This window comes from Aotus nancymaae, unplaced genomic scaffold, assembly GCF_030222135.1.
Source record: "Aotus nancymaae isolate 86718 unplaced genomic scaffold, 86718_ANA_hifiasm-v0.15.2.pri h1tg000040l, whole genome shotgun sequence".
Lineage (NCBI taxonomy): Eukaryota > Metazoa > Chordata > Mammalia > Primates > Aotidae > Aotus > Aotus nancymaae.
In genome coordinates, this window is record NW_026988454.1 from 120,652,213 (window position 1) to 120,680,124 (window position 27,912).

Sequence of the window (27,912 nt, forward strand, 5' to 3'; positions counted from 1 at the left end):
TTAGAACAGGTCCATAAAGACTTCATCTGTGCAGGTCTACATGCTTTTTCCCGCTTTACTGGCTGGCTGCAGATATGACAAGAAGGCTCCAGAGCAAGCAGCCTAACCTGCGGTCCACAGACCCTAAATTCAGGGAAATCTATGAACTTGGATGGGAAAAGTACATCTTTATTTTTCCTAACCTTAAACGAGTTGAGCATTTCTTTCTATTATAAATGTAGACAATAAACCACAGTGGTAGTAGCAGTATCTGACTTTGTCACCGGTAGAAATCACAGATATTTTCATATCACATTACAGTTGTTGCAGATATCTCAAAATATCATTACATTCATCACGGCTTGGAAACCGCAGCAGTTATTAGACCTGCCACTAGACTGCACATAATTGCAGCCTTCCTGTTGATAGACAGCTGTGCAACACAACTGGCCGACGCTGAGCAGGGGAGGCATTCCACCACCAAATGCGGAAGGCACATGTGCTCACAATCTATGCTGCTTTCCAGTAGTCCTTGCCTCCGATTGTTGGTCAATTAATATGTGGAGGTAGGTGCATTGTTTGTTAAAGGTTTGCAAAACTGGATGATTCAGATAAGATTTTTTTTTTTTCCCCTAGAGGAGTCTTTCTTTATTGCCCAGGCTGGAGTGCAGTGGCACGATTTTGGCTCACTGCAACTTCCACCTCCCGAATTCAAGCAATTCTCCTGCCTCAGCCACACCACCACGCCTGGCTAATTTTTGTATTTTTAGTAGAGATGGGGTTTCATCATGTTGGCCAGGCTGGTCTTGAACTCCTGACCTCATGATCTGCCCAACTCAGCCTCCTACAGTGCTGGGATTACAGGCATGAGCCACCGTGCCTGGCCATCAGATGAGAATTCTTACTGAATTCTTCAGTACTGAGAGGTGTGCAGGCCACAAGTGTAGTCAGTCTTCACAATGATAAGTCTTTAAAAAATAAATGTAGCTTTAACTCACCTATGTTTTAAATGTATTGTGTTACTATTTAATTAATATAGAAACACATTTATTACTATATCACAGTGGTTTTAATTTATTTTGATAGTTACATGTCCATATACTTGTTTTGCTTTGTAGTACTATGTGCTTTGTTTTATGGATTTAAAAATATTCTCAGAAGGGGTCTGCCAGATAGTTAAAGGGGCCCAGGTCCCTAAAAAGGTTAGGAGGGGGCCTGTGGTGTGGCTGAGCCTCAAGGTGGAAGGAACTTGGGTCTCACAGAGGAGTAACTGCCTATTACGTGAACATCCATCCAGGACTATTATGTGAGCAGAAATAAACTTCTATTGTGTTAACTTGGGAGCATATCCTCCCTAATGCAGATTGATCCATTAATTTTTTTTTTTTCTAGAGATGGTGTCTCACCAAGCTGATATTGAACTCCTGGCCTCCAGTGATCCTCCGGCCTCAGCTTCCCAAAATGCTGGGATTGCAGGAGCGAGCCACTGTGCCCAGCCCCTGCTGTTACTTTTGAGAAGTCCAGTGGCTTACTGATTATTAATCTTTTGTATCATTTCCCTGCTTTCTGTAACTCTCACCCTCTCACCAATTTCCTTCCTTCCTTCCTTCCTTTCTCTCCCTCCCTCCCTCTCTCTTTCTTTCTCTTTTTTATGAGTTTTACTTTCTCCCTTTGTTCTGAAATTTCACTTGTGGTCTATAGTAGGCCATTTCTCCATGAATTATGCCAGGCTCTCCCAGTGAGCCTTTTTAGTCTGGGGACTCATATCTTTAAATGTGGGAAGTTCTATGATCTCTTAGGCAATATTCTTGTTAGCTATTGTTAACATTGTAACAAATCCTCCCCAGCTTAAGTGACTTAAAACCACAATCATCACTTTATAACCTCTCATGGATGTTGGAAAAGCTTCGCTAGGTGGTTCTCTGTCATGAGATCATAGCGAGATGACAGCTGGATCTGGAACCGTGGTGACTGGAGCAGCTGGGGTCTTATTGGACATCTTTCTCTTCTCAGAGCATCCTATGTGATCTCTCCACAAGGCCTCTTTTGGGCTTCCTCACAGTATGGCAGCCTTGGGCAATCTGTCAGCTTTCATAGTGGCTCAGGACTCCAAGGCAATTCTTCCAGCAAGCATAGCAGAAAGAATGTTGCCTTTGATGATCTAGCTTCCTATCAGATTGTCTCCCTTCTATCATACTGGTGAATATACAGTCACAAAAGCCTCTGAGGATTCTAGGGCAAAGGAATTGCAAAACTGGGCAATTCAGATAAGAATTCTTAACCCTCCTTAATATTAAGAGGTATGCAGGCCACAAGCATAGTCAGTCTTCACACTGATATGTCTTTAAAAAATAAATGTAGCTTTTATTTTTTAACTCACTTTTTTTTTTTTTTTTTTTTTGAGACCGAGTTTCACTCTTGTTGCCCAGGCTGGAGTGCAATGGCACCATCTCGGCTCATTCAAGTGATTCTCCTGCCTCAGGCTCCCAAGTAGCTTGGATTACAGGCATGCCACTGTGTCTGGCTAATTTTGTATTTTTAGTAGAGACGGGATTCTCCATGTTGGTCAGTCTGGTCTTGAACTCCCAACCTCAGGTGATCTGCCCGCCTCAGCCTTCCAAAGTGCTGGGATTATAGGCGTGAGCCGCTGAGCCCGGCAACTCACCTACATTTTAAATGCATTGTCCTACTATCGATTACAACGGCTTTTTGATGGGGGCATGGCAAGATTCTAGAAAAGTATGTGGGATAGGGGATATTGTGACAGCCATCTTTGGAAAATAGAATTTGCTACAATTTCCTCTTCCTTTCAATTCTTTCTTTATATTTCCCCTAATAGTCAGTTTTGATCCTCTGGACTAATCCTCTAATTTTCTTATCTATTCTCTATCATTAACTCTCACTTTATCCTTTTGTTTTACTTTCTAGGAGATTTCATTGACTTGAGCATCCAATTCTACTACTGACTTTTACATTTTGACTATCATATAAAATTTGTTCTTTCTCTTTATTTTGAGACAGAGTCTCACTCTGTCACCCAGGTTGGAGTGCAATGGCGTGATCTCAGCTCACTGCAAGCTCTGCCTCCCAGGTTCAGGTGATTCTCCTGCCTCAGCCTCCTGAGTAGTGGGGATTACAGGTGTGTGCCACCACGTCCGGCTAATTTTCGTATTTTTAGTAGAGACAGCGTTTCGCCATGGTGGTCAGGCTGGTCTTGAACTCCTGACCTCAGGTGATCCGCCCACCTCGGTCTCCCAAAGTGCTGGGATTACAGGAGTGAGCCACCGTGCCCAGCCTGTTCCTCTTTATTTTTTAAAGTATTGCATTCCGTTTTTTTATTTCATGGATGTAATATCTTCTTTTATCTTTCTGAAGCTATTTATTGTAATTTCTTTGAATTGTTTTGCTTTCTACAATTGCTACTTTTCTCCATGAGTTCTTTATCTCTCCCCTTGTTCATTTTATTCCCTATTATCTTTGAGGCGTTTCTTGAACACTTGATTATTCTTGGGTGTTTCTCATTGGAAGTGCATGGGTGGACTTGTGCACTGCAGTGTCTTGATCAAGTGGCCAGCCAGCTACTTTTATTGGGATTTCCAAATGCCAGTGTTTGTTGGTCTTTTCTCTGCGGTCATTTGGTCTCTTCTGAGATGGCTTCTCCCATCTCCTGTGGGGAGCCCAGGTGCTGGTGTCTGGGGCTGAGTGGGGAAGGGTTAGGATGCTCTTCAGCAACTCTGCTTTGATTCTCCTGGGCCATTTGATGTTCCCATTTTGGAGCTTCCCTGCTTGACTTATTTCATAACTCCATAAATCCAGAACAAACTCCCGGGTCTCCTGCAAGGTTGGGGAGGTAGGATGGCCTTACTGAGGAAGGAGAAGGTGGGGTCCCTAGAGTGGTCTCACTACTCCTCACAGTGATAATCCCTGTGCAAGACCCTCTGCCTCGCTTCTGCTTTCTGCAGTATCTGGTATCTCCCATTAATGATTTTTTCCTAGGTTTTCTGTAGCCAATAGGTTTTCCTTTCCTTGATACCTCCTGCAGCCATAGGGATTTGACCTTACTCCTCCTTGCTAGCTCATATGCTGTTGCATCATCTGCTTTCTGTTTCTTATTGTGCTTCAGGGGTTTAGGCATCTCCTAGCTCCATTGAAAATGGAGTGGTATTTCTGTTTTTTTTTTTTTTCTTTCTTTTATACATTGGGTGATATTCAAGAGAAGGGGCAGAATCTGAAAGAGCTTTCTTCTTGAGCCCCAGTGAAGGGGACACTTCAACCAGCCCCCTAGGCATCCTGTGCAGCGTCAGAGGCATCTTCTGAATATCCTATGGGGCTGGTTTAGGTGTCCCCTTATCTGGGGCCCAAGAAGAAAGCCGCCTGTGCATAGAGCACACGCTGTTTACCTGCCCACTTTTCTACTAGATTAGGAATACCTGCAGAGTAGAGACTACTTCTTATTTAACCTTATTTTCCCAGAGCCCAGGAGGGTGCTCAGTACATGCGAATTGATAACAAATGAATAGAAGAAAGCAATTCCAAAAACATGAACAGTATCAAGAGAATAAACCTCTGAGAGAAGTTATTTGGTTATTTAGAATTCTCTTAAAGCTGGGGCTGAATTGCATAAATCTTAGCAAGTCCTCAAATGTGTCAGCACAAGCAGTCCAGATCTTTGCAATTATAAATTCGGGTTGTAAATTGGCAGAGGACAGTGCAATGAGGAGAATGGTAGAAGAGGAGGTCAGAGGCTCCTGAAGTTGATGATAGTGGATGGTGGCTTAGATTAAAAAGGTAGGGATGGTCAGCCACAGTGGGTCATGCCTGTAATCCTAGCACTTTGGGAGGCTGAGGCAGGTGGATCACCTGAGGTCGGGAGTTTGAGACTGGCCTGACCAAGATGAAGAAACCCCCATCTCTACTAAAAATACAAAAAATTAGCCAGGCATAGTGGTGCATGCCTGTAATCCCAGCTACTTGGGAGGCTGAGGTAGGAGAATTGCTTGGACCCAGGAGGCGGAGGTTGTGGTGAGCCGAGATTGCGCCACTGCAATCCAGCCTGGACAACAAGAGCAAAACTTTGTCTCAAAAAAAAAAAAAAAAAAAAAGAAAAGAAAAAAAGGTAGGGATGGAGGTGGTTAGAAGTAGCTAGATTTTGAATATAGTTGGAAAGTAGAGCCAGTGTGATGCGCTGATAAATCGTATCTGGGGTGTAGAAAAATAGAGAAATCAAGGATACCTCCAGAACTTTTGACCTGAGAAACTGGTTGCAAAGTGCTGCCATTTACGGAGAAAGGGAAGGACCGAGGTTTCAGAATAAGGGTTCATTCTTAACATGGTAGGTCTGCGACATGTGAATGGAGGTGGGGAGAAGGCATGAGACAACAGACAGAAGTCAGAAGCCAGGTCTGGGCTGGAGGTATGCATCTGAAAGTCAATAATGTAGTGATGGTTTTTTAAACCATGAGGCCAGATAACATCACTGTACTGGGTTGAATAGTGTCTCCTCCAAAATTTATGTCTTACTTGGAAATAGAGGTTTGTTTTGCAGATGTAATTAAGTTGAGGTCATGCTGGATTAGAATGTGCCCCTATCCAATGACTGTTGTTCTTATAAGAGGAATGAAATTTAGGCTAGGCAGGGTGATTCACACTTGTAATCTCAGCATTTTGGGAGGCTAGGGTGGGAAGAATGCCTGAGCCCAGGAGTTGAAGACCAGCCTGGACAACATAGCAATACCCTGCCGCTACCAAAAAAAAATGTTTTGTTTTTTTTTTAATTAGTCAGGCTTGGTAGCATATCCCTGTAGTCCCAGCTATTCAAGAGGCTGAGTGGGGAGGATCATTTAAACTCAGGATTTTGAGGTTACAGTGAGCTATGGCACTCCAGCCTGGATTACAAACAAGAAGAAGGAGAAGGAGAAGGAGGAGAAGGAGTAGGAGGAGAAGAAGAAGAAAAAGAAGAAGGAATTTGGACACAGACACACACAGAAGGAAGATGTAAAAATAGAGGCAAAGGCTGGAGTTATGCTACCATAGACATGGGTCCTAAAGTTTACCAGCAACCACCAGCAGCTAGAAGAGGCAAGAGCAAATTCTTTCCTAGGGCCTTTGGAGGAAGTATGGTGACTTGCTTTCAGACTTCTGGCCTCTGGAACTGTGAGAGAATATGTTTCTGCTATTTGAAGTACCACTCAGTGTGGTACTTCATGACAGCAGTCCTAGGAAACAACTATAGTCACCAAGCCCATGGTGTAGATGGTCGGCTGATGAGTGCCAAGGATGCAGCCCTGGTACACTCCATCCTTTAGAGGCCACAAAGAAGAGGCAGGTCCTGCCAAAAAGATGGAAAAGGCGCAGCCAAGGAGGTAGAAGGAAAACCAGGAGAGTCAGATGCTCTGGAGCCAACAGGGACAAAGTATTTCAAGAAGAAAGAAAGCTTAAGACACTGCAGGTAAGTGGGTTACAATGAAGACTGAGAACTGGTCCCTGGACTTGGCCATGTGGAGGTCACTGGTGACTTTAGCCCCATTTCAGTGGAATGATTGGCATGTATTAGGGAATGAGAGGTGAGGAGGTATGAAGAGCAAGTAGACCATAACTACTCTTCTCCTTGATTTTGTAGTTGGCAAAGAGCAAAAATGACTTTTCTTGTATAGCAACCTTGTAAGACAGCCATCATTATTTACAGAAAGATAAACCAAGGCTCAGAAGCATTAAAGGATCTGTCCAAGTTCCCTGACAGACAGGAACTATGGAAATCTAGATCTTCAGAAACGAAGTCCATACTTTTTCTGTGTTTTCAGTGGCATTTGGGATCAGATGAATAAATCTTGGAGAGGGTTGGCACAAAAGTGGTTCTTGCCTGCACCCAAATAGCATCAGAGCCTTCCTAGGAAATAGCTCCATTTAAAGAAGTCTTTCCCCAGTCCTTCCCTTGGGCCAGTCACTCACCCCGCCTTGCCCGGTGGGTACAGGTACCTCCCTCCTTCTCCCAGGTGTCTCTGCCCTATTGGGAGTGAGGGGGTGCACAGAGATGGGGAACGACACGCTAAGTGGCTAGCAAGTCACCTTCCTTTCTCCATTCTATATCCTCAAGTAGGGTTTGAAAACTCAAATGTCTCCTGGGGTTGGGCAGGTAATATTCATGAATAAAATGGGCCTGGGATGGATCAGTGGGAAATGAGTGGGTCTGTGGGTGAACTGGGCACGAAGGCCCCACTAGTCTGGGCGTAGTGGCTCACACCTGTAATTCCAGCACATTAGGAGGTTGAGGCAGGAGGATCACTTGAGCCCCGGAGTTCCAGACCAGCCTGGTCAACAGAGTGAGATCCTGTCTCTGCAAAAAAATTTAAAAAGAAAAAAAATTAGCCATGTATGGTGGTGTGTGCCTGTAGTTCCAACTACTCGGGAGGCTAAGACAGGAAGATTTCTTGAATCCAGGAGTTGAGGATGCAGTGAGCTATGATTGCATCACTGTACCCTAGCCTAGGTGATAGAATGAGACCCTGTCTTCAAAAAAAAAAAAAAAAGAAAGAAAGAAAGAAAAAAGTCCCCACTTAAAGGTATCAAATTTATGTTTTAAAAACTGGATGTGGGTCAGGCGTGGTGGTTTACTCCTATAATCCCAGCACTCCGGGAGGCCAAGGCAGGCAGATCTCCTGAGGTTGGAAGTTTGAGACCAGCCCTGCCAGCATGGTGAAACCCCGTCTCTACTAAAAAAATAGAAAAATTAGCCGGGCGTGGTGGCAGGAGCCTGTAATCCCAGATACTCGGGAAGCTGAGGCAGGAGAATTGCTTGAACCTGAGAGGTGGAGGTTGCAGTGACCCAAGATCATGCCACTGCACTCCAGTCTGGGCAACAGAGCAAGATTCCATCTCAAAAAACAAAACAAAACAAAACAAACTGGGTGTGACACCAATGCTGGCAAAGTGAACTCACATCCGTCCCTGGTGAGAATACAACATGATATAGCCACTTTGGAAGAGTTTGGTAGTTTCTTACAAAACTAAACATGCTCTTACCATACCATCCAGTTATCATGCTTTTTGGTATTTAACATAAATGAGTTGAAAACTGATGTCCACACAAAAGCCTGCACTCAGATGTTTATAGCAGCTTTATTCATAATTGCCAAAACCTGGAAGCAACCAAGATGTCCTTCAGTACGCAAACGGATAAACTGTGATGCATCCAGACAGTGGAATATTATTCAGTGCTAAAAATAAATGAACTATTGAGCCATGAAGAGCCACGGAGGACTCTCGAAAGCATATTACTAAGTGAAAGAAGCCAGTCTGGAAAGGCTAGATACTGTATGATTCCAACTATATGACATTCTGGGAAAAGCAAAAACATGGAGACAATATCGGTGGTTGCTAGGGGTTGGGGTGTGGGTGGTGAATAGACAGAGTACAGAGGATTTTTAGGGTAGTAAAGCTACTCTGCATGATACATAATGGTGGATACATGGCATTACATGTTTGTCCAAACCCATAGAATAGTCATCACCAAGAATGAACCCGAACGTAAACTATGGACTCTGGTGATAATGACATGTCAATGTAGGTTGACTGATTGTAACAAATGTGCTACTCCAGGTCAGGATGTTGATAGTGGGGAGGCTGTGTGTATGTGGGAAGGGGGCACATGGGAACTCACTGTACTTTCTGCTCAGTTTTGCTGTGAACCTAAAACTGCTCTAAAAAATAAAGTCCATAAAAAAAAGTACCCCAAACGCTGGCCATGTATGGTGGTTCATGCCTGTAATCCCAGCACTTTGGGAGGCCGAGGCGGGTGGATCACCTGAGGTTGGGAGTTCGAGACCAGCTTGACCAACATGGTGAAACCCTGTCTCTACTAAAAATACAAAATTAGCTGGGTGTGGTGGCGCATGCCTGTCATCCCAGCTACTCGGGAGGCTGAGGCACGAGAATCGCTTGAACCCGGGAGGCAGAGGTTGCAGTAAGCCAAGATCGTGCCATTGCACTCCAGCCTGGGCAAGGAGTGAAACTCCATTAAAAAGAAATACCCCAAACCGAAAAAAGCTACTTGTCTGCCAATAAATGTGACCATGATGGAATTTGGTCCTGGCCAGTGTGTGAACTCAGATGCCTTGAGCAACCCCACCAGGCCTCCTTTCCGAGGAGATGGGGCTCATCCTTTTACCTTTGGGGTTCCCTAACCTGTCATAGATGAGCCCCTGGAGCCTGCTCACATGACTGAGGTCTAAAGGAGAGCAGGCCCGAGGTCTGAGGAGACACTGTCCCCCTACAACCCTGTCCAGATGTCCGCCCTACCCAAGATCTCCACCTGGCTCCCCTTGGCATGTCTTGCCGTCTGCCACTCCTGTCATTGTGCCATTTCATCCACTTGCCTCCCCAGAAGCCCTTTCTCGGCTGCTTCAGGAGGGTGATCTGTGTGGGCCGCACCAGTGGCCTCTCTGCACTCTGGCTGAAGGAGTAAGAGTGGAGGGGAGTGAGGGAAGGGGACTTGGTGCTCATTCCTTCCCCCAGGGTTGATTTGGGTGCCATCAAAGAGCACAGCTCTCTCAAGGTGGACTTCTGTACCCAACTCTCTTTCTCGTTCCTTCTCCACACCTTGAAGGTCAAGGAGTGTCTCCAGTTCTCTGCTTTTATAGCCCCAGACACCATGATAGCCCTTGGAGTTTACCTACACCTGTCCACACCTTTGTAAATAGTCCCCTTGAATAGCATCACCCCTAAAATTTATGTCCACCCCCAGGCCCCAATACCTTATTTAGAAAGAGCACCTCTGCAGATGTAATGAGTTAAGATGAGGTCATATCGACTTAGGGTGGGTCCTAAATCCAATGGCTGTGTCATTAGAAGAAGGCTACCTGAAGAGGCAGAGGTTGGAGTGACACAGCTACAAGCCAAGGAATGACCAGGATTGCTGGCAGCCACCAAGTGCGAGGAGAGAGGCATGGGATGGTTTCAGAAGGAACCCACCCTGCTGACACCTTGATTGTGGATTGCTGGCCTCTGAACTCGGAGAGGAGTACATCGCTGTTGTTTTAAGCCACATGGTTTGTGGTGATTTGTTACAGCAGCTTCAGGCAACGAATGTGCCTTTTATCAAGCTTTCTTCCAGTTCTCCAAACTTGAGTGTGGACACACCATCTGTTTCCTGTGGGGATCCTGACTGCTGTAGTTCTCAAGCTTCTCTCAGCTCCCAGGGCTTTCAATTACCCCTCCTAAGCCCTGAGTCCCTGGTGCTGACGACCCTCCTTCCTCCGGTCCACACTGCCTTTCCCGCCCTCACATTCCCTGGTTCCCACAAACATGAACGCATGGCCTTAGCCACACAGGTCTCCTGGTTTCTGGTCCTGCTTTGCATTTTGCTTCGTAAACTTCGTCTGGTCCCTCCACCCAAATCTCCCATCGTTAAGCTCACCTCTATCTACCCTTTCTCTTACAGCAGGAAGCTTCTGGACTCTCCAGACTGCAGAGAAGGGCCTTGTTAGCACTTGGTGCCAACACAGTCCATCCACCATGTGGGGAGGTGCCCCAGTGGTATTCACACTGGTGTTGGGTGTGTGCTTCTTCCCAGCTAGAATGCAAGCTTTGTGAGGACAGGGAAGGTGCCATATTCTTTATTTGAGGTCTCATGGTGCTGAGCACATAGGAATGAGTACAAAGAAACAGGCTGACATGTTTCTGGAACTCATGCACTTAGTAGACCACCCGGGAAGAAAGAAGCAAGTACCTTCTAGGCTCCAGGGAGAACCTGGAGTCCTCAACTCAGTGACTCAGCACAGGGGCTTATTAGCACTCACCCATCTGTGACATAATAGTAGGAACAGGAGCCCTTGACAGTATGTACTAAGTAGACTTTCATGAACTCAATGAGATACTATAAGATGTGGGGAAAGTGTCTTCTCTCTTTCCAGTTACATCTGTCCTCTCTTCCTTCCCTCACATGTCAGTTCCCAGCACAGACAGTGTAGAAGAGTGAGTCTGACTAGCTCTCCTACTTGAGGTGTGTGCTGGAAGCAAAGGGCATTGGAGAGTTCTGTCCTCCAGCCTGTGGAAACCAGATGTCTCCTTGCTCTTCAACCTTCCTGCCTTCCTTTAGACTCCTCTGGCTCCCCTATATTCCCGGCCATCAGCTGCTGTTCTCTAGCTCTCAGTTTCCCTCTCTCCCTTCTCTTTTCAGATAAAATAAAGAGATGCTGTGTTGTAGGATCTGTCTCTGAGTCCACATTGCAGAAGAGACCATCTTTCGGAAAGCAGCAGAGTGAGTGTGGTATTAGGGTGGGGAGTGCTGCCCCCTGCATCTTTTTGTTTCTCTTCTTCTGAGTCTCTTGTCATCTGAATTTTCCCCCTTTTTAGAGAAGAAGCCTGGCATCTCAAGGGATAGAGATGGGAGACGGAGGGGATCCTGGGGCCTCTGCCCTCTCCCTCACTGGGAAACGAGCTCTGTTTCTTCACGTGCAGAGCCCTGCCTCTGTGGGTGCAGCCTGAGGACAAAGGCAGTGCTGCATCCCCGCCCCCTACAACCTGCCGCCCAGCCTCTCGGTTGGTCCTCAGCTTGTCATCAGGGAGGAAGCAGCCATCTCCTCTGATGACTGACTTCAAGCTTCAACTCTCCCATAGCTCCTCAAAAGCCAAGTCTGAGGCCAAGTCCCAGCTGCTGCCTTGGGGCAGGTTAAGGGCCTCCTGCAGTCTTACGCACAAGCTGGTACCCATGAGCATGTGGCCTAAGACATTTATTGACCCACTCTCCAAGTCCTTGCCAGAGGAATCCCTGCACACCTATATCCACAATGAAGGGAGCCATATCCCCAGCTGGGAAGCCGTATCCCTAATGATGTCACATATGGAAGGTGACCAGTCCTTTCTACCACTCTTATTTAAATCAAAATATATTTAGTTAATTATGATCTTTCTCTTGTGTCTACTGAAAGCATGGTAAGAGTCTGTTTCAACTGAGCATATTTTTTATCTCCTCATTCTACTCCCAAATGAGTTTTTCAGAGTCCTGTGGCCTTGATGGTCTTTCAACTGTGGCTGTCTATAAACCCTGTACATAGGGGACACTGTGATCCTGGGATCTTTTTCTATAGTGTCCATGTTCCAGTGAGTCATAGAGCCAGATCCACTTGAATTCAATTTCCAAAACCAAACCTGCTGGGATTTTTATTGGAATTGTATGGAATCTATGCATCAGTTTTGATGCATATGAGCCTTCCCATTTGTGAGCGTGGTGTAACCCTACATTTATTTAGGTCTTTAAGTTCCCTCAGTAATGTTTTGTAGCTCAGTGTGGAGGTCTTGCACATTTTTCATTTCATTTATTCCTAGGCATTTGATGGGCTTTGCTGCTACCGTAAATTGTGTTTTTATAAGGGATTTTCATAAGCACTAGTGATTGGTAATGTAGGAAGGAGAGCCCCAGCAATACCTGCCCTTCATCTTTAAAGGAATCCCAGCTTTATGGAGACATAATTCACATTCCATACAATTCACCCATTTAAAGTATACAATTCAATGGTTTTTAGGATATTCGTAGGTATGTGTAACCAGCATCACTGTCAATTTTAAAACATTTTCACCGCCTTAAAAAGTAACCTCATGCCCTTTAGCTATCACCCACCTATTGCGCTTGTTCCAGTCTTGAATGTGTGTCCCCTCAAAATTCATATGTTGAAATCCTAACCGTCAAGGTGATGGCGTTAGGAGGTGGGGCCTTTTAGGAGGTGATCAGGGCATGATAGCAGAGTTCTCGTGAATGGGATCGGTGCCCTTTTAAAAGAGGCCCGGAGAGTTGCTTTATCTCTTTAGCAAGTGAGGACACAGTGAGAAGGCTCCATCTGTGAGAAGGTGGGCCCTCACCAGACACCACATCTGCTGGGGTCCTGATGCTGGGCTTCCCAGCCTCCAGAACCATGAGAAATACATTTCTGCTGCCTACAAGCCACCCAGTCTGTGGTATTTTATTACAGCAGCCCAAATGAACTAAGACAGCATTTAAAAAGCAGAATTTCATTTTCTAATTTTTGTTGCTATTATAGATAAATATAATTTGTCTTAATGCATCAATCTTGTATTTAAAAAATCTTGTATTTAGGTTGGGCACAGTGGCTCATGCCTGTAATTCCAGCACTTTAGGAGACTGAGGCAGACAGATTACCTGACGTCAGGAGTTCAAGGCCAGCTTGGCCAACATGGTGAAACCCCATCTCTACAAAAATTAGCCAGGCATGATGGTGGGTGCCTGTAATCCCAACTACTCAGGAGACTGGGGTGTGAGAATTGCTTGAACCTGGGAGGCAGAGGTTGCAGTGAGCTGAGATTGCACCATTGAAGTCTAGACTGGGCAACATAGCAAGACTCTGTCCCAAAAACAAAACAAAACAAAACAAAACCCTTGTATTTAGTGACTTGGCTAAATTCACCTATTAATTCTAGCAGTTTGCAGATTATTTTGAATTTTCTATGTACACAATTATATCATCTATGAATAATATTTCCCCTTTCCCTCTAGCAATCCTTAAGTCTTTTATTTCATTTTCTTGTCTCATTGTCCTGGCTAGGATATCTAATACAATATTAAATAGAAGTGTTGATAGTGGATATTGTATCTTGTCCTGATAGAAAAGAGGAAACTTTCACTATTTCATCATTAAGCATGATTACTGCTGTAAGAGTTGGTTTGTAGATGATCTTTATCAGATTAAGGAGGTTCCCTCTAAGTATACTATGTTTATCATAAATGGCCTACTAAGTTCAAATCCTGAATCTGACACTTATTAGTCATTCTACTTTAGGAAAGTCACTTGCCTTCTCTGAACTTCAGTTTCTTCATCTTGATCTGAAGATTTCTATCTTAAATGTTCTTGTGAAATTAAGCATATTTATAAAGAGCACCCAACCCATAGTAGGTGCTCAGTTAAATGCCTGGCATTACACTGTCTTATTTCTCATCCTTCTCCCTCAGTATATATGTCCCATGAAGTTCTGCTGTGCCTCTATTTTTCACTGCTGTATCCCTAACATTTAGAACAGTGCCTGACATATAGAAATTGCTTCTGGAAAAAAAAAAGTGATTAACCAATGTAAATTTCCTTTTTTCTGGAATACTATGGCTATTAGGCATGGTTTTAGAACCAAGAATTATACTTACTCCTAGACAATCACATTGTTCTATAAACACTTCCAAAGTTGGGGCTGACTTTCCTTTTTGACTATAAAATGTGTCGTAATTTCCCCTTCTAGATCATTTAATCCAGATTTGTAATCCATTCTCTCCTAACTTTCTGTACTCTAAGAACAGAGCTCGAGGGTAGAGTCTCAGCATTCCCAGCTGCACTGTATGACAGTAGACAAGTCCCTTCCCCTTCTGGGCCTCTGGGAGAGGGTCAGATGTCTCTACCTTAGGGGTTTCCTCCATGTGTGGTTCCAAGGCAGACGCGATGCTGTGGCCTGGTAAATCTCCTGAGAACCTGCTCTGCTTTTCCCAAGTATCTCCTGAGAGCAGGAAATAAACCACCCACAGCATGAATTCTGAGATCAGGGAGGTGAATGAGGAGCTTGCAGCCTGAGGGAGGAAGACAAGAACAGGGATGTCTCTGGTCACTTCCAATGCTACCTACCCTCAGTTCACATCTAAACTTCCAGAAGACATCTTTCCTCCTGGGGAATGTTCTCCCTTTGCCACCGAATCCCCTCTATCCTCCAGATCAAGGGTTTTTCACTTTGGCATCATTGACATTTTGGGGTGGAAAATGTCTTTGTTGTGGCAGCTGCTCTGTGCATTGTAGGATACACACTCACCCCAATTCACATTCACCATTCTCTTCTCTGAACTCTGAGCAGCCCACACCAGACCTACTACCACACCAGGTGAGAACAGTGGCTAACATTTACAGGCACTGCTCCCGTGAGAAGGCTCCATCTGTGAGAAGGTGGGCCCTCACCAGACACCAGATCTGCTGGGGTCTTGATGCTGGACTTGCCAGCCCCCAGAATTGTGAGAAATAAATTTCTGCTGCCTATAAGCCATCCAGTCTATGGTATTTTGTTACAGCAGCCCAAATGAGCTAAGACAGCATTTAAAAGGAATAATTTCATTTTCTATTCTTTGTTGCCATCATAGAAAAATATAATTTATCTGGCGTAATCCTCACAACATCCCCATGGGTAAATACCAGCATTGTCCTCTCCGTACTCCAGATAAGGATACTGGGCTCAGAGATGTGAACTCACTTGTTCAAGATTACATAACTAGTAAGTGGTGGAGCTGGGATTTGGCCTCGGCTGTCAGACTCACATGACACAAGCGTAAACCACTCATTCTATCCCATCAGAAAGTTTCTTCCATGATTCCTGGGTGTCTATCTTCCTCGCAAACTCATCTGCAAACCTTTGAAGGCAGGGACTAAGATATATTCATTGATACTTTACAGTGTTGAACACAGGGCAAGAGGGCCAAACAGCATTTTATGGATTGATTTTCTGCCACTGTAGAGTTCAGAGCATTAGAATATGTGAGTGTATGAATGAGATTGAGGACTGGGGAGAAGAAATTTCCAATTTCAGGCATTATTTAATAATTATAAATTCACAAAACACACTTAACATAGGTACCCATCTCAATGAATTTGCAGAAACTGAACACTCTCTACAACTACATCAAGAATCGTAAGACTATCACTGGCCCAGAAGCCACCTTCATATTCCCTTCTAGCCATGCCCTCTCTAAGTAACCACGATTTTGCTTTCTAATAACATACATAGATATATTTTGCTTGTTTTTGTGCTTTACATAAATGGAACCATGGAAAATGTACTTTTGGGTCTGATTTGTTTTCTTTTTTCTTTTTCATTTTTTTAAAAGACAAGGTCTCACTCTGTTGCTCAGGCTGGAATGTAGTGGTGCCATGACAGTTCACTGCAGCCTTGCCCTCCTGGGCTCAAGTGATCCTCCCATCCTAGCCTCCCCAGTAGCTGGGACTACAAGTGAGCTAAATTTTGTACTTTTTGTAGAGACAAGGTTTCACCGTGTTGCCCAGGCTGGTCTTGAACTCCTGTGCTCAAGCGATCTGCTCGCCTCTGCCTCCCAAAGTGCTGGGATTGTAGTTGTGAGCCAACCAGCCAGGCCAGGTCTAGTTTCTTTTGCTCAGCATATGAGAGTTATCTATGCCGTTACATGTAGCAAAGCTAATTCATTCTCTTTTCTACATAGTATTCCAGTGTATAACTGTATCACAGCTAATTTTATAGCTAATTGACATTTGGTAGTTTGCAGTTTGGGGCTATTGTGAAAAGTACTGTGTAAACATTTTTTTGTACATGTCTTTTGGTGAACATAGGTCAGGATTTCTATTGGGAGAATGCCTGCCAGTGGAACTACTGGGTCATAGGATATGCATGCTTCAGCTTTAGTTGACACCACCAAAGTTTCTCAGATTTTATATCTGGAGTTTTTTAAAGCCAACATTGTGTACTACCCCTCCTGAGGCTGCTTTTCTGAAGAGTGGTGGTATGGCCTCTGGAATCTTCCAGATGACCACATCTGTCAGGAACCTTCTTTACAGAAAAATGATGTGAGATTAAAGGGAATGCATAATGTCCAAATAAAAGTCCAAGCCTTTCATTATGCAAAAGGAGAAACAGAGGCTCAGAGACAAGAGCCAACTAAGGTGGTGTGGTTCTAACTGGCCTAGAAGTCAAGTTTCTGGACTGTAGATCTTCAAAATGCCTTTTTGAGTAATTGAAGAGAGATATTTATCACAAATATGAATAGAGGCTGGTCAGACCTACCAGGATTGTACGTGAAATATGAGGGTCAGGGTGGGGGAGGTGGAGCTGGTGGCTGTCTTGTTCCCTATATTTTCCTTGAGTCTGGGCTGAAGCCAAGAAAAACACAAGCCTGGCTCCTCCTCCCACTAGGGGAAGTCAAAGTGAGGGGCTTTAAAATTAGAGTCTGGAAAATCTTCTACCTCACATCCTTCCCCCAGACCAGGGAGGGGAGGGGGTGGTCTGTTGGCAGTAGGGACAGGGGTTTCAGGGTCTGGAAACAAGATGGGCTCTCCACTCAAGGGGCTCACAATCTTTGGTAAAACCAGACAGGCCTTGGACGTAGAGCAAAACCCCATTTATTAGTACTGAAATTCCATCCGCCAGGAACCTGGCGTGAGCCTTGAGCCAACCTCCAGCGGAAGCAGCTAATCCCGCGCCACTCCCAGCTCCAGCCTCGGTCCTTACCTGGTACCCCAGTCCCACCTCTATTCCTGTAGCCCTCAGATTTCCTCAGCCTGGCCTCAGCCTCGGCGTCCACGTTTGCCTCTCCTGAAAGTCGCGTTCCATTTTCAAAGAAGTGGTTTAAGCTGACAGGTCCTGAGGGGCTAAAAGACATCTCACCACCTTACCTTATCTCAGCCCCCTCCCAAGGCCTGGAGGCTCTCGCCAGGTATATGAGACCTAGGAGCGAGATAAAAGAGGAGTTGCTTTTCTTTGCAAACTCTTCTGGCTTGCCCTCCCGTCCCCCCCCCCCCCCCCCCCGCCGCCGCCGCGTCCCTACCCTACCAACTGCCTTCCCGCCCCGGTTCCCGCTCCAGGCTGGGGCGCCAACTAAATCTGATCAAAATGCAATTGCCAAGTCGTTAAGGTATTTGAATTAAAAAAAAAAAAAAAAAAAACTCCCGAGAAAGAAAAGTATTTGATGGCTAATAATCTCATTTCAATATAATGGGACCTTCTTCTGCAGAGAGCAAGACAGGTTAAGAGATATAATTATGACTTTGCAAACTCTCTCCCAAGCGCGTGAGACGCGCTGACAGGTCTGTGCGCGGCTGCGCCTGGCTCCGCTCGCTCCGAGGGGAGACGCTTTGTCTGCAGGGCCCGTTAAAGAGACACGGTCCCTTTTACCCCCCTCGGCCTACATTGCAATTTAACTGTCAGCCGCATCCTTGCCCCGGGATCAGTGTCTGAGTCCCACGCAAGGGTGGGGGTTGGGATGGAAGAAAGGGACGGGACTTAGAGGAGGGGGATAGGAGGAGAGCGAGGGACTGACCTGTCAAACACTTTCCCGGGAACCAGGAGCTGGGCTTTCAAACCCGTTCCCTCGGGAACTCTTTGAGGTCCTGGCTACACAGCAGGCTCCAGGAGGAGGAGTGATGGGAAGCGAGGGGTTGGGAGTAGGGGACCGACTCAGGCAGCGCAGATTTATCACCCGTCTCCAAAGTAGCGGTTGTTGTTGTTGTTGTTGTTTTCCCCAAGAGGAAAGGATTCCTTCATCCCAGAATTGCTGGGTTTTAGCTGGCAAAAAGGGACCGACTTAGGAAGGTGGGAAGAGATGGTGGTAGTGGTGTGTTTACTTTTTTTCTACTTTTAAAGAAAACTTTTTTAAAAAAGAAAACTACAATAGGGGAAAAAATCCCCATATGACGCCCAGGCAGGGAATCTTTGAGGAAAGAGGAATTCTCCCGAGCTTCTATCTCGCCCCTTCACGAAAGTGTGAGAATTCTCCCGAGCTTGTATTTCGTCCCTTCACGAAAGTGCGAGAAGGGAATCTCTAATGCGGTGTATGTGTGTGTGCGGCGGGAGGAGTGGAGGCCAGCGAGAGGCCCGGCGCACTGGACTGGTATTGATTGTCGCTCAGGTCGACAGACTGCGGGAAAGTCAGGGCCTGGAGCTCCAGCGGTGTTGGAGCCCCGGCTGCAGAAGAACTGCGCAGCGCCGCGGCGCAGAGGGACCTCGGGAGCGGGCTGGGAAGTCTAGGCGAGTGCGCACGTGTGTGAGCATTGCTCCAGGGAGAGCGCTCGGCTCCCAATTCCGCGAAATAATTGGGAGTTGGAAAGCTCAGGCAGGGACGCAGGGAGACTGCACTTAAGCCGTCAGACACGCTTATCCCGCGAAAAGGAACTGGGGATAAAGAGGACAGGAAGCCCGTGGGATCCGCGTCTTCGCCTGTCCCCGACTCTCACGAAGCCATCAGGAGCTTTACGCCTGGCATTTCCCACCGCTTTCAGTGCGGCCCAGCGTAGCGATACAGGGATTCGGAGGAAGCGGGTGCACCGCCGCCCCTCCCAACACTCCCGGCACCGACGCTCGAGCACCCTCACCCCCCAGTGGTGGTCTGGAAGACGCTGGCCACGTGGCCTAGAAAAGGGGTGAGGCCAAGGTGAATCACGAGGCCTCTGCGACGGGCCAGGTCCCCCCACGCCCCTGCCACGGGGCGTAGCTACCCCCTTTTCCAGTGGTGAGGCCCCTTGCCGAGGTCCCAGGATTTCTTCGCCCTGCGCCCCGGACTGTTCGTGACTCCTTCCCGCTTTGCAGACTCACGTGCAGCCACAAAGACTCTCTCGAGTCATTCGCGCAGCCGTACAAACGAGGGTGGCGCTGTAGCGTCCTGCGAGGACCGCGCGCCGGGCTCCGTTTCCTCGGAGTGGAGTTTGGACGAGAACGGGGTCATCTGCACCCGCCGGTCAGCTCCCTCTGTTGGTCCCAGACGCAGGCTTCTCTGCCGCGGAAGATCCAGGGAAAACTAGCTCCCGCGCAGGGAGCGAGGCTCGCCTGGTCTGTCCTGGTGGACACCCCCACCCAACATAGCTACCCCTTCAGCCTCTGTGGGCCCACGATGGCCACACTGTGCTGGGCCAGGTCAGGCCTTCCGTGGTGACGCCCGTGGTTGTCCCGGCCGCACGCTGCAGGCTGAGCGGGGGTCGTATCTGGAAGCAGTCCCCCACGTCTGATCCACTAGGAAATAGTTCGTTAAGGCGGGTTTCTGTCGTTCCCAGTGCATTTTTTTTTTTTCTTGGTGTTGAATGATCCCAGCGCGCCGTCGCCGCAGGGGAGCGTCGCTCTCAGGAGCCCAGTGGCCGCGAGGGTGTTGGAGGGCTGAGGATCCCAGGGTGGCGGTTCGGGATGGGGCCGAGAGCGCTGGGGGGAGGGGGCAGAAAGGGGCGCCGAGGACCTCAAGCCGGGGTCCTGGCCCGGTGGGGGGCGCTGGGGGTGGCAGGCGCAGGCCCGGCTCGCCGCCGGCGGGGTCAGGGGCGAAGGGGCAGGCGGAGGGCAGCGCGCGGGGAGCCGGCGCGGCGGCTCGGGTTACCGCGGCCAGACCCTGCCACCCGCAGCTCAGGCGCGGGGGCTGGGGCGGCCTCCGGCCGTACCCTGCTGTTTGCATTTCTCCGGCAGGCGGCGGGGCTTGGGTTGAAAGGAATCGCCCTCATTTGGAACGTTGTTTATTTTTCTTAACTAGCCAGCGCCGACGGACGACCCCGCGAACACGGCGGCCGGACCCGGCCGAGCCAGCGCTGGGAAGGAGTTAGGACTCGGGGTGGCCAGGCGAGGTGGTGCTGCGAGCGCCAGCACTGGGAATGTGCCCTGGTCCTCCCGCGGCCAGGTTGTGGGAGGGGTCGTGACGGGCCCGAGGACTTTCTACCACGTAGGAAAACAGACTTTCTCCTGCCGGAGTTATTATACCTTAGCGTTATTATACCTTGCCTGAGCCGGGGAAGCGAAGTGGTTAAGCTCTCTGCGTTTGGTGTTTGGTTGCCTTGGGTTTCAGTTTCTCCTCCTCGGTTTTTAGCTCCACGACCTTGGTCAGGTCACCTTTGTGACTCAGTTTCCTCGAGTCTCAAATGGGTATAGTGTAGTGCTTTGCTCCTTGGGTTGGTGTCAGGATTAGATGAGACAATGCCCCCCAGGGCAGGAGTTGGAACTTGCCAAGAGCTGAGGAGAAGTCATCTCACTTTGTGGGGGCTGTGACGCAGGGGAGGTGGGGCGGGGGCAGCCAGCAAGCTTGGGGCCTTCAGAGAAGGAGTTTGAGCTGGAAGCCCATGACTCCCAAGCTCTGGGGAAGGTGCGGGCTGGGGAGAGTGCTGAGCGTTTTGACATGAAATGAATAACATGCAAATGATATTCAAAGCAAGATGCTAATGAGGATCTATTCTTTGAGCGTCCACAGCCCCGGCAGTGCCCACAATAGTGGAGGGGCTGGTGTGAACTCACGGATGGGCAGAGCCCTGCAGTCCGGGTCTCGTGTGCGCGTGTGTGTGTGTGTATGTATGTGAGTGCGTGTCAGCGCGCGCCTCCTCCGGAATGTGCGTAGCCGGCTCCGGGTGTGCTCGCGCCGACATGAAAATGAGGTCAGGGAAGGTCGTTCCACTCTGCAGCATAAATCAAGGAGGAAAAGAGAATGGATGTGAGAGACAGTCCCCGGAGACCGCCCGCGAGAGGCAGAGCGAGGGAAGAAGGAGAGAAAAGTTCTGCGTAGAATAGGCGAGAAGCGGGCCCAGGCACTCTCCCTCCCTGCGCTTCCCGCCCCGATGGCTTCACCGCGTCCTCCTTCCCCAACTCCTAAACCTTTAACTCATTTTTTTTCTTTGCCACCAAACTGAAATGTTCCTCCTCTGAGTGCTGTGTGTGTGACCAGTGACGCTCCTGCCCCCAGCCTCCCTGGGAACGTGTAAGTGCCCACGCGCACGCGCCAGCAGCACTCGCACACTTGATACACGCGTGCTCAAGCCGGGGCTCCCGGGGGCGTCCTGCGGGGGTCAGAATAAAATGTTCCAGAGAGGGCTGCTTTCTGCCGTCCCCCTGCTCGGCGACTCCGGCCCCAGCGCGTGCTTTCTCCACGCGGTCCGCATCTGCGGCCTCCCCAGCACCCTGCTACCCTTGTCTCCGGGCCCTTCCTGCTCTTCGCCCTCCGCCGGCCGGCCAGGGAACGCGCAGCTCCGAGCCAGTACTTCCCTGTGCGCTGTCCTGAGACTCCGCTGAGGATCTCCGGAGGCTCAGGCTGCCTTAGGCCGGAACACAGACACAAGTCCGAGGCGACCGCGCTCTGGGAAAGCAGGGCCAGCGTGCCAGAGCCCAGGATGAGAGAGGGAGAGCGGTGTCGCTGTACCTCCCCAGCATCTTTAAGACACCAGGACACCAGACCCAGAAGGAAGGATTCGGGAAGCCGGGCAGGGGAAGAGGGAGCAGTGCAGAGAGGAGGCTGTCCCGTGTGTGTGTGTGTGTGTGTGTGTGTGTGTGTGTGTGTTCCTGCTGCCACTCCAAGAATGGGAAGGAAACAATGAAGAGATGAGCTGCGCCTACAGTCTGTGCTCTGGGCTCAGATCGAACTTACCTGCTGCCTTATTCTCTTCATGGCAATGCATAGCGGCAATGAGATGATGCCGAACGCCATATAGTAGGCACAAAATGACCACACAACAATACAAATGGAATTAAATTTACCAACAGCTGCCACTATCAAGATCCTTCCTGAGCCCCCAAAGTTTGTAGATTAATTCATTAAGTCATTCACTCATTCCACAAATATTTAGCAAGTGCCTATTAAGTGACTGAGCAACAGGAAGACACAACCCCATCCCTCAGGGTGCTTACACATTCCTGGGTCAGAAAGACAGGAAACAGATAAGCACAGTCACACAACGTGATGTCAGGCAGAGGAACCCTTTGTGCTGTGAAGGAAAGATGAAGTGGGTCAGGGAGGAGCTCAGGGAGGAGACTGAGGCCCTGAAGAGAATGAGCCTGCAGACTTCTGAAAGGGCAGTGTCCCGGCAGAGGGAACAGGAAATGCAGTGGCCCAAGATGTGGAAAGTGCCTGGGATGGAGCTCAAAAAGGAGAGGGTGGAGGTGAAACGGAGGGTCAATGGAAAGTCAGGAGGGGTCAGATTCTGTAGCGCTTTGTAGGCCATGATGGCGGAGAGTGTGTCTTGGATTATATAGTAGGTGTTATGGGAAGCCAATGGATTTTTTCTTAGATGGAATCTCACTCTGTCGCCCAGGCTGGAGTGCAGCGGCACCATCGATCTCTGCTCACTGCAGCCTCCACCTCCTGGGTTCAAGCGATTCTCCTGCATTAGCCTCCTGAGTAATTGGGATTCTAGGCACCTGCTACCACATCCAGCAATTAATTTTTTCTTTTTTTTTTTTTTAGTAGAGACAGATTTCACCATCTTGGCCAAGCTGGTCTCAAACTCCTGACCTCAAGTGATCCTCCAGTCTCGGCCTACCAAAGTGCTGGGATTACAGGCATGAGCCACCATGCCTGGGCTGGAATATTTTTTTAAAAAGAGAATGCTGTGGGCCTGGTGTGGTACTTCATTCCTGTAATCCCAGCACTTTGGGAGGCCAAGGTGGGAGGATCACCAGCCTGGGCAACTTAGGGAAATCTCGTGTTTACAAATAATAAAAAATTAGCAGGCATGGTGGGGCGCATGCACCTGTAGTCCTAGCTATTCAGGAGGCTCAGGTGGGAGGATCGCTTGAGGTCAGGAGGTCAAGGTTGCAGTAAGCTGTGATTGTGCCACTGCATTTAGCCCGGGCAGCGATGAAACCTTGTCAAAAAAAAAAAAAAAAAAGCAATTTGATTTATCTTTTAAAAAATGATAACAACTAGAGAATTTATCCATTGGTTTCTGGTTTGAGTATTTCTTTTCTTTTCTTTCTTTCTTTCTTTTTTTTTTTTGAGGCAGAGTCTCACTCTGTCACCCAGGCTGGAGTGCAATGGCGCAATCTCGTCTCAATGCAGTCTACGCCCCCCAGGTTCAAGTGATTGTCCTGCCTCAGCCTCCTGAGTAGCTGGGACTACAGGCGCCCACCACTACACTCGGCTAATTTTGTATTTTTAGTTTCACCATGTTGGCAGGCTGGTCTTGAACTCCTGACCTCAGGTGATCCGCCCGTCTCGGCCTCCCAAAGTGTGGGATTACAGGCGTGAGCCACTGCGCCCAACCCAGGTTTGCGTATTCTTAGTCAATGATCTCCGAATGTTTCCCAGTCCAATGCGTTACATGTGAACGCTTAGGCAAGATTGCTGCGGAAGGCCCGGGAGAGACTTGACCGGTTTATGCCCTTCCCACCCCTACTTTTGAGGAAGGTGTCCAGAATGGGACTTGGATAGGGTCCCGAAATTGGCCACCTCCGGAATCGGAATCTAAGCGCGGACTCCGGGCCTCCCAGTCTGAGGACCCCGTTTCCACTCCCTGGCTCCCCGCCCCACCTGTTGCCTTTGCCATACCTACCCTGGTTCTTTTTCGGGCTGTGAAGACAAGTGGGCAACTCCAGCCAAGAAGGTAGATCCGGTGTCTCTCCGACGCTCCAATTCCGCTGCTCTTCAGGCTGAGAATTCTTTCCTTTCCTCCGGAGTGAGTCTAGTTGTGGGCAAAGCAGCGCCGTGGTCCCACACCATCTCCTGGTGGCTATGAAGAATACTGCAGTCTGGGTTGATACAAGAGGCAGAACTGTTTCAGCGCCGACAGGGGGCGCAGGAAAAGGTTTACGGATGGCCAGGCAGGTGGCAGGTGTTTTGCACGGAGTCTCGCTTACTTTATTTAATCATTATAGTAACTCCAGAAGAGAGAACTGCCATTCCCCATACTATCCAGATAAGGAAACGGGCCAAGACAGGCAATGCACTTTGTCTAAGAACATACAGCTAGTACAATTGCAGAGTGATTCTCTCACGTTCACACCATCTCTTGGTGCACATAGAGTGTCAGAAGAGAAAAATATTGGCCTCCATCCTAGGCCAGGAACTCGCCCTCTCCTTGGCCCTGAAGAATCATCTAGAAAATACCTTTAGCTGACACAGCGAGCTCCCAAATTAGTCTCTGGGAATGTTCCAAAGTCCTTTCTCATTCTCCCTTTGAGCCCATTTCAGATGGGTTCATGGCCTGCAGGTTGAGGCCGGTGCAGGAACAGCTGGGCAACTCTGTCATGCATGTTGCATGGACAGAGTTGGGGGGTCTCTGTCCTTTCTCTGAGATTCAGGCTCCTTGAGCAATCTTATCCCTGAAGGTGAAGAATAAGGTGCTTTGTTCTTAGTGGAGTAATCCTGGGATCTCACATACTCAGCACAAAAGAAAAGCAGTGAATGGGTGGCCACACCGAGTCTACCTCACTCCTTCCCCATCTTTAATCCCAAGGTCAGGAGACGTCTGCTTGGCATAGGGCTCTTCCCTTCTTGTTGTTTTAGAGGACTGCAGTGACACAATCATGGCTCATTGAAGCCTCAAACCCCTGGGCTCAAGTGATCGTCCTACCTCAGCCTTCTGAGTAGGACTACAGGCATGCACCACCGCACCCAACTAATTTTCAAAATTTTTGTAGAAGTGGAATCTTGCTAGGTTGCTCAAATTCTAATTCCTGGCTCCAAGCAACTCTCCAGTCTCAACCTCCCAAAGTGCTATGATTAGAGGCTTGAGCCACTGACCCCAACTGGGCTCCCTCTTTATCGGGAATTGGAAATGCTCAAGCTGCTTCTGCACCCTGCAATGGTCCGGCCTCTGGGCAGAGCCCCTCCCCTTCTCCTGTCTGAGATTCCAACGGCTCCAGTGCAGAGCCAAGAACCATTATCCATCCTCTGCTGCTCTCTAGTGGGCTGGGAGGCAGCTGTGGCTGGGCTCTTTCCCACTAGGCTGCAGCCACTTCCTGCCTTCTCCCCTTCCTTCTCCGAGGGAGGTTACTTCTGGAGACAAACAGGTGTACTGGAAGAGACAGACAGGTGTACTGGAAACTTCGGGAAAGATTTGGCTGCAGAGCATTCTGGAGTTGTGCCCACATAACCCCAGGGTCATTGCCCTCCCAAATGCCGAGTGCCCTGTGAGGAGCCAGAGGAGCCCCATTCAGCATGATGGGCTCACATTTTAAAAGTGACAAAGGGCCAGGCAGGGTGGCTCATGCCAGTAATCCCAGAACTTTGGGAGGCCGAGGTGAGTGGATCACAAGGTCAGGAGTTAGAGACCAGTCTGGCCAATATGGTGAAACCCCATCTCTACTAAAAATACAAAAATTAGCTGGGTGTGGTGGTATGCACCTCTAGTCCCAGCTACTCAGGAAGCTGAGGCAAGAGAACTGCTTGAACCCGGGAGGTGGAGGTTGCAGTGAGCTGAGATAGCATCACTGCACTCCAACCTGGGCTATAAGAGCAAGACTCTGTCTAAAAAAAAAAGGGAAAAAGATAGACACAAAATGATTTGGACAATCATTTTTTAAAGATGTTAACTTTTCAGTAGTTATAGATTCATAGTGTCGCAGTCCTTTTGTGTTGCTGGGCAACTATCAAGCATATTGCATGGATGGGGAGTTGGGGTCTCTCTCCCTTCTCTGAGATTCAGGCTCCTGGAGCAATCTCAACCCTGAAGGTGAAGAACAAGGTGCTTTGTTCTCAGTGGGGTACTCCTGCGACCTCAGACACTAAGACCGCACAAAAAATCAGGAAATGGGTGGGATACCTGCGGAAGGAATATGTGACACTAGATACTTTATAAAGAAAAAAGGTTTCTTAGGCTCATGATTCTGCTGGCTGGAAGATTGACCATCTGGTGAAAGCCTCAGGATGCTTCCATTCACGTCAGAAGGCAAAGCGGAGCCAGCTCACATGGTGAGAGGGGAAGCAAGGCAAGGAGGAGGTGCTGGGCTCTCCCAGGGACTAATAGAGTCAGCACTCACTCCTCCAAGGGCATTCATGTATTCATGAGGAATCCACCCCATGACCCAAACACCTTCCAATAGGTTCCACCTCCCAACACCGTCACACTGGGGATTACATTTCAACATGAGATTTGGAGGAAACAAACAATGAAACTATAGCCCATAGGAAGTTCAAGGGTAGTACAGAGAGGTCCCAGGTACCTTTCACCCACATGTGGACTCTTGTAGCCACCACAGTAATCAAGACACAGAACCACTTCATCACGCCCAAGATCTCTTTCCTGCCATCCCTTGGTGGTCATGCCCAGTCTTCCCTCCCTCAACATCCTTAGCCCCAGGCCACCATTAATGTGTTTCCCGTCTCTGTGATTTTGCCATTTTGAGAATGTGGTATAGATGGAATCACACAGTCTGTGATCTTTTGAGACTTTTTCATGCAGCATAAATTCCTTAAGATCCATTCAGGTTATTGCATGTCTCAGTAGTTCATGCTTTTTTATTGCCGTGTAGTGTTCTGTGGTTGTCCTACAGTTTAGCCATTTATCTGTTGAGAAACATCTGGGTTGTTTCCAGATTTTGGCTATTATAAATAAAGCTTCTATGAACACTCATTTATAGGTTTTCATGTGGACATAAATTTTTATTTTTCTGGGATAAATGCCTAGGAATACAATAGCTGTTTCTTATGGTAAGCCTAAGTTTAGTTTGTTTTTTTTAATGTAACTGCCAAACTCATGGACGTAAACAAAAGGGAACTCTTATACACTGTTGGTGGAAATGAAAATTGGTGTAGCCATTATGGAAAACGGTATGGAGGTGCCTCAAAAAGTTAAAGATAGAATTACCATGGGATCCAGCAATCTCTCTTTGTGGTATATACCCACAGGAAGTGAAATCAGTATGTGGAAGAGATATCTACATCTCCATGTTCATTACAACACTATTCATCATAGCCAAGATGTGGAATCAACTTAAGTATTCACCAAAAGATGAATGGATAAAGAAAATGTACATATACACAGTGGAGTCATAGCCTTTAAAAAGAAGGAAATCCTGCCATTTGCAACAACATGAATACACCTGGAGGACATAATGCTAAATGAAATAAGCCAGGCCCAGGAAGACAAATACTGCATGATCTCACTTATATGTGGAATCTAAAAAAGCCAGATTCATAGAAGCAGAGGAGAATGGTGGTTATCAGGGGTGGGGAGTGGGAGAAATGGGAAGATATTAGTCAAAAGGTAGAAAGTTTGTTAGGTAGGATGAATAAACTCCAGGAATCTAATGTACAGAAGGGGAACTGTAGTTAAAAACACTGTGTTTTATACTTGAAATTTGCCAAGAGAGTAGCTTTTAAGTGTTCTCACCACACAGGTATGAAAATGGTAACTATGTAAGGTAATGAAAATGTTAATTAGCTTGATTGTAGTAATCAGTTTTACTATGTGTATCAAACCATCATGTTATACACCTTAAATATATACAATTTTTATTAAAAAAGAAACTTGAACTATTTTCCAGAGT